This window comes from Myotis daubentonii, chromosome 3 (genome assembly GCF_963259705.1).
Source record: "Myotis daubentonii chromosome 3, mMyoDau2.1, whole genome shotgun sequence".
Taxonomy (NCBI): Eukaryota; Metazoa; Chordata; class Mammalia; order Chiroptera; family Vespertilionidae; genus Myotis; species Myotis daubentonii.
The window spans coordinates 8,923,983-8,929,982 of record NC_081842.1 but is presented as its reverse complement, the minus strand read 5'-3'; the positions used below and the strand labels follow the sequence as shown (position 1 = coordinate 8,929,982).

General features: G+C 55.0%; 1 protein-coding gene across 2 annotated transcripts in view; it reads left to right on the top strand.

Annotated features, from left to right (window-relative positions):
- The first annotated feature begins 877 nt into the window (after window positions 1-877).
- Window positions 878-6,000, top strand: part of ITGB2 (integrin subunit beta 2) — a 28,304-nt gene continuing 23,181 nt past the window's right edge. The window contains exons 1-2 of one of the 2 annotated variants that reach the window (XM_059686685.1): window positions 878-1,070; window positions 3,575-3,720. The gene's annotated coding sequence lies outside the window, so the exon portion shown is untranslated. The remainder of the gene's footprint in view (window positions 1,071-3,574; window positions 3,721-6,000) is intronic. The other variant, XM_059686687.1, reaches the window with a different exon arrangement.

Below are 6,000 nucleotides of genomic sequence, written 5' to 3'. Positions count from 1 at the left end.
ATGGGCTGACCCTTAACCACTGAGCCACACAGGCTGGGTAATGGTTCGGTTTTTAATCTGTGCCCATTGCTTTCCTTAGTCTAACCATGTAACTGTTGTGCATCACCGGGCAAGGTGGACATACTAAATTACATTTTCTTCCTTCTACAACTTTCTGGTTTCTTCCCAGAGTTAAATTTTCAGCCGGGCTCAGGGCATCCTCAATGATACCTTAATCTCTTTGCCCTGACAGATCTGTAATACACTTTTCAGTGCGATTTCCGACATGGTCATGCCTGTCAGAAAATCTCTGCATTCTTATAAGGATTGGGGACCCCCTCCTCAAGCCAAAGGCTAGCCCCCCACCTCACCCCAACTTTCCTGGCTGCTCTGACACCTTCCTTTGGGTGACTTAGAGAAGCAGGAATGCCACCTCTTCAGCTTGCTCCCACGGAGGGAGGAAGCCAGAAAGAGGAAGGCTAAGGAGAAGTCTGCGCAGTGGGGGTGGGGACTGGGTGGGAGGTGGGCTGAGGTGTCCAGGCCAGCGTTCAGAACAGTAGGTGGCTGGAAACTCCCGGCCTCTGGCATCTCTCCTCTCCTTTCTAAGTCACCTGGCTGCCCCCTGTGTCTACATGGCCCAGATTACACTCAGGGATCTACTGGATTACTTACCGCCTGTTTCTGTGGATCTGTGGGGGTTAGAGTGAGATAGAACTATTTGGAGCTCTTACCACAGGCCACACTGTTTCCTGCTCTGCACCCCCACCCCCAGGGAGTGTGCCTGCCTGCCCCTGCTCCCCCACAGCTGCTTCTGGCAGCTCCTCCCACCCTCTGCCTCTGCTAAGTGGCAAAGGGTGCAACAGTTGAATTCACGCAGGAGGAAGTTACTAGTGGGAAGAAACTTTTTTAAAAAAGCAACGATGGGGAGTTTCTGAGAAAGAGGAGGGTTGAGCGGCTGGGAGAATTTGCAGGCCCGCTGGGAGAGAAGCTGGCACAGAGGCCCAAGAGCGAAGGTGTGAGAGGGAGGAGCTGAGAGCTGGGAAAGGGCTGCCAGCAGCCTCCCTTCACCTGACTGCCCTCAGTCACCCCAGGTGAGATTGCTTTCTGCCTTTTGGGGAATGGGGGAGGGGGAGGAGGAGGGGGGAGCTGGAGGGCAGGCTCAACCCCGGTTTTCCCAACTCACTCAGTCCACCAGCACCCACCAACACAGCATTATGGGTTTCGGGGTCTGACTCTCTCCAATCTTCCTGCCAGCATTGACCGGTGCCAACCCTCCCCCCCCCCCACCCCCACCCCGGAGAATCTCTGTGAAGTGAGCCTAGGTCCCCTTGCTTCACAGTCTCCATTATGAAAACACTTCTAATCTTCCATCCATCACGAGGGAGCCCCCTTCCCAAGCTTTCGGGCTGTGTGCTGTTGACACATGGCTGGGTGGACAGTAGGACTGAGATGCCAGGCCTGTATTCAGCAAGGAGATGAAAAGAGCCTGCCTCTCTCTGAGCCACCCTCCTGGCTGCCCCCTGCCCCCACCACACCTGGATTACTCTCCGGGGACCCCTTCCATTCTGCCTGTATCAGAGTCACTGATACAGAGTCTCCTGACTGGGCCGTGATGTTCCGAGGGCTTGGGCTGTGCGGCCTCCGGGGATCCAGCTCAGTGTCGGCCAGGCTCAGGGCTTCCTCAGTGATGCCTGGAGAAATACAGTTCGTGTTCTGGAAGACCTAAGTGAAAGTGACAGCAAAGGGAATTTCCTGGCACTTGGCTGACTTGGGGGAAAAGGTTATTCCAGAATCCTGCCCCAAATCTCACCCGTCCCTGCCTTCCCTATGCAAGCCTTGTCCCTGAAATCTCTCCCCAGCCTGCGGTGTCTCTTTCAGCAGGATGCCTGATAAGTAGCATTTCGTACACTTCCTTTTTCTTTTCAATTGTGACAAAATATGCATAAAATAAATTTAACCATCTAATCATCTGTAGCATTTTTAAGCGCACAATCAGTATTGTTAAGTATACTCACACTGCTGTACAACCAATCTCTAGAACTTTTCCATCTTGCAAAACTAAACAACTTTATACCTCTTTTTAAAGTTCTTTTCCATCCCGGCTGGCATGGCTCAGTGGTTGAGCATTGACCTGTAAACAAGGTGGTCAGGGTTTGATTCCTGGTCAGGGCACATGCCAGGTAACCGGCTCCATCCCCCGTAGGGGATGTGCAGGAGGCAGCCGATCAATGACTCTCGCTCATCATTGATGTTCCTGTCTCTCTCTCTCCTTCTCCCTTTCTCTCTAAAATCAATAAAATACATAAAGTTCTTTTTTAAATTTACTACAGAAAATTTCACACATATATAAGAGTTGACAGAATAGTTTAATATGCCCGAATGCCCCCAACATCTGCTTTAATAATGATCAACTCATGGCCTATCTTGTTTCCTTTACACCCCTCCCCCACTGTCCCCTATCCCTCCCCACTCAATTATTTGGAAGCAAATAAAAAAAGTCATATCATATCATCTGGGATATTTCAACACGTAACTCTAAAGCAGTGGTTCTCAACCTTCTGGCCCTTTAAATACAGTTCCTCATGTTGTGACCCAACCATAAAATTATTTTCGTTGCTACTTCATAACTGTAATGTTGCTACTGTTATGAATCGTCATGTAAATATCTGATATGCAGGATGGTCTTAGGCGACCCCTGTGAAAGGGTCATTCGACCACCAACGGGGTTGCGACCCACAGGTTGAGAACCGCTGCAAAGGATGGGGACGCTTTTATATAATCACAAAACCTTGGTTACGCCTGAAAATCTATGGGACCTTCACCAGGTCTCTCTCCCTCTCCCCTCTAGCAGCCCCCTCATCCGGTGAAATTTCCTTGCTATCTTTGATGTCCTGTGACAGCCTCAGGATAAACCTAATAACAAGACCTTCTCCCTCCGTCCCTAGGGCCTGCAGACTCTTAATCTGGGTCCTCTCTCAGCTCTGGCTCTTTTGTTGTCTGAGCATCTCCTCCTCTCTGTTCACCCTTCCTTCCCCTGGACTCCTGTGGTCACGTGGACTTTGGGCATCCACAGACAGAGGGACGCGCCTTCCTCTTCCCATCTCCTTGTGCCCCCCAGCTGATCTCTCATCCTGCTCTCTGAATCGCTCACCAACCTTGTCCTTCTGTTCTTTGACTTGTGTAAACCTTTTTCATTTCCATGAGCAAGTGCTTTTCCCCAACACTCCTGTTTGCTTCTCAATGATGGAGGCACTCTCCTCGCTGGGTGCTCAGTCGCAGGCCAGGCCCCTGCTCCTAGGCACTCGCTCTGGGGTTCCCTGTTCCCTGGAGGGCACAGCTGAGACCTCCTCTGTATGTGACTGAGTCCCTCCCTGCCACCAGGGGCCCCTCTTCCCAGTAATCGCGCCTCCTTTCCTTCTCTCTGCTTCTCGCCATGACTTGCACAATGAATGGCACATCCCATCATCTGGCTTGTAAGCGTGTTCCTCTGACATCCCCCCTTGGGAGCCCGTGTAGAGCAGAGGGGCTGGGTTTCATCGGCCACATGTGGTGCAATCACCCACATGTAACTACTTCCTCCCTATTGCTGCTGTAGAAGAGGAAGCCTTGTGCCCTCAACATCCAAGTCTTGGCTGGCCAGGGTCCTCCCAGACGTGCCACAAAACCAGCCTGGTCAAGAGCGGGCAGAGGCCCCTGCCAGCCCACCGGACGCCCTGCCACATCTCCAGGACCTCAAGCGGGGTGAGTGAACGGGGCTGATGTGTCCGGGCCGGTCTTTCTAATGCTGGTCTTTCTGGGGCTCTTCCCTGCAGAGTGGCCATAGCCTTTCCCAGGGGAAGCAGCTCCAGGGGGTCCAGCCCTGGAGGGGCCCTGGCAGCCTGGCTCCCTCTTGCCTGCCCTGGGATCATCCAGCCCAGGCCTCCTGTCACTGAGATCCAGTGAGGGGTGCGGTGCCCACCGCAGGCAGAGCTAGCGGATGCTGGGAACGTCTGTGACTGAGGAGGACGGGGCCCAGCATGGCGAGAGGACCGGCACAGACCCCAGTCCTCGGCATCTGGGTCTGGGGTCTTCCACAGCCACAGACACTTGCTGAGCCCCACATGAGGGCTGCGAGGCTGGCAGAGCCAGAAGGAGGTGGGGGCAGGGAAGATCCCCCCCCCCGGCCCCCGCCCCGGCTGGTGGGTGCAGCACTGGGCAAGGCTGGCTGTGTGGGAGGGGAGTGGGGCCTCACCAGCTGTGCCTTCCTCTTCCTGCCTGAGTCAGTCCCCCTCCTCTCCTCACGCCTCCACGCTGCCTGGGCTGGTCTGTGTCCCACAGAGTCTGTGTGCGTGTCTGAGTGTGAGTGTGTTATGTTTGGTGTGTGTATATGAGGGGGAATGTGAATTTGTGGTGTGTGTATGAGTGAGTGTAGGTACATGTGAAGGAGTGTGTTAGTGTGTGTGGTGTGAGTATGTGTGTCTAAATGTGGATGAATGGGGGTATGGGGGAGCGTGTATTATGAGTGTGTATGTGTGTGTTTGTAAGTATGTGTGAGGTGTGTTTGCGTGCATGGTGCATTTTCTAGGTGGTGGGACTGTCACTTCTCTTGGATTCTCGAGGTTTCACAAGCTCAGGCCTGAGGATGTGAAAGTGCTGGGCGACAGTGCGTTTTAGGGAGACAGGCATTAGGTGTGTGTGATGCCTAAACCAGTCTCCTGGAGGGGCAGTTACTGCCTGGAGATTTCGTGGGGGAAGAAGGGGGAGCCAGTGCCTTGCCGAAGTTCTGCAGAAAAGGCAGCCGCTGTCCAGGGGATAGAGGGGCCCGTTTGCACCCAGGGAGAGTGTGACATGAGCAGGCCGCTTGGCCTCCCATCTGTGAAATGGGAGGGCTGGGCTGGGCCAGCCTGTAGTTTAAATTCCAACTGAATCTATGATCAAAGGTCGCTTCTGAGCAGGTGTGAGGGACACGTGGACAAGAGGCTGATGTGTCCAGGCTGGTCTTTCTAATGGCAACCAGCAACCTGTCAAGGACCCCCGCTCCACCCACAGCCCTCCCTGTTCTGAGAAAAGGTGCTGGGGGGCTCTTTCCTGCCTCTCCAAGCACAGAACAGCACCCCTCTCACCTCTGGCCCAGCTGCCATAGCTGAATGCAGAATCCTGCCAGCCCAGCTTTGGGGGGAGCCCACGTGTAGGGAGGAGGCCCAGCCCTCGCATCCAGTGCAGGTGACAGGCGGCCTGTGTTGTACAAGCTGGTCTTTCTCCGGCAGGTTCCGCTCAGGCCCAGGCCGAGCTCCACAGTGAACAGGGTTGTGAACAGGTACTTGCCCATGGATGGGGCAGCACCAAGCCCGAGGTAATGCCATGTGACTTGGGCCCCCGCCAGCTCTGCGGATCATGTCTGTAGGGCTCACCTTTCTGCTCACCTGTCGCATTGTGAGTGTCCCACAGTCCCACCTGAGGCAGTGTCATGGGCAGCTGGCTCCATTTTGCAGAGAGGGACACTGCCTGCAAGGCGCGGATAGCACTGTGTTCACCCAGAGGATGGGGAGCCTGGCCATGCTGAGAACGCTCCCTTCAGGGGCCTCTCTGCCCATCGCTGGGCAATCTTTGGGTGATGTCTGGGTGACAGCCACCAGGCAGACCCGGTCAGGGGCTCACTGTCTGTTTTCCTTTGCACAAACTGGACCTAAAATGAAAATGTTGAATCTGTCGTCATCTCACCCCAGACCCTGCATGTGACCGTCGGGCTGGGACCCCATTCAAGAGCATCTGCCTAAACGCTCCAAACACACCAAAGGGAAGCAAGCATCGGGGCGGGGGCGGGCCTGGGCCTCAGTGGGCCCTGTGATCTGGAGACCCCACTCGCTGGTACAACACAGGCCGCCTGTCGCCTGCACTGGATGCGAGGGCTGGGCCTCCTCCCTGCACGTGGGCTCCCCACAAAGCTGGGCTGGCAGGATTCTGCATTCAGCCATGGCAGCTGGACCAGAGGCGAGAGGGGTGCTGTCCTGTGCTTGGAGAGGCAGGAAAGAGCCCCCCGGC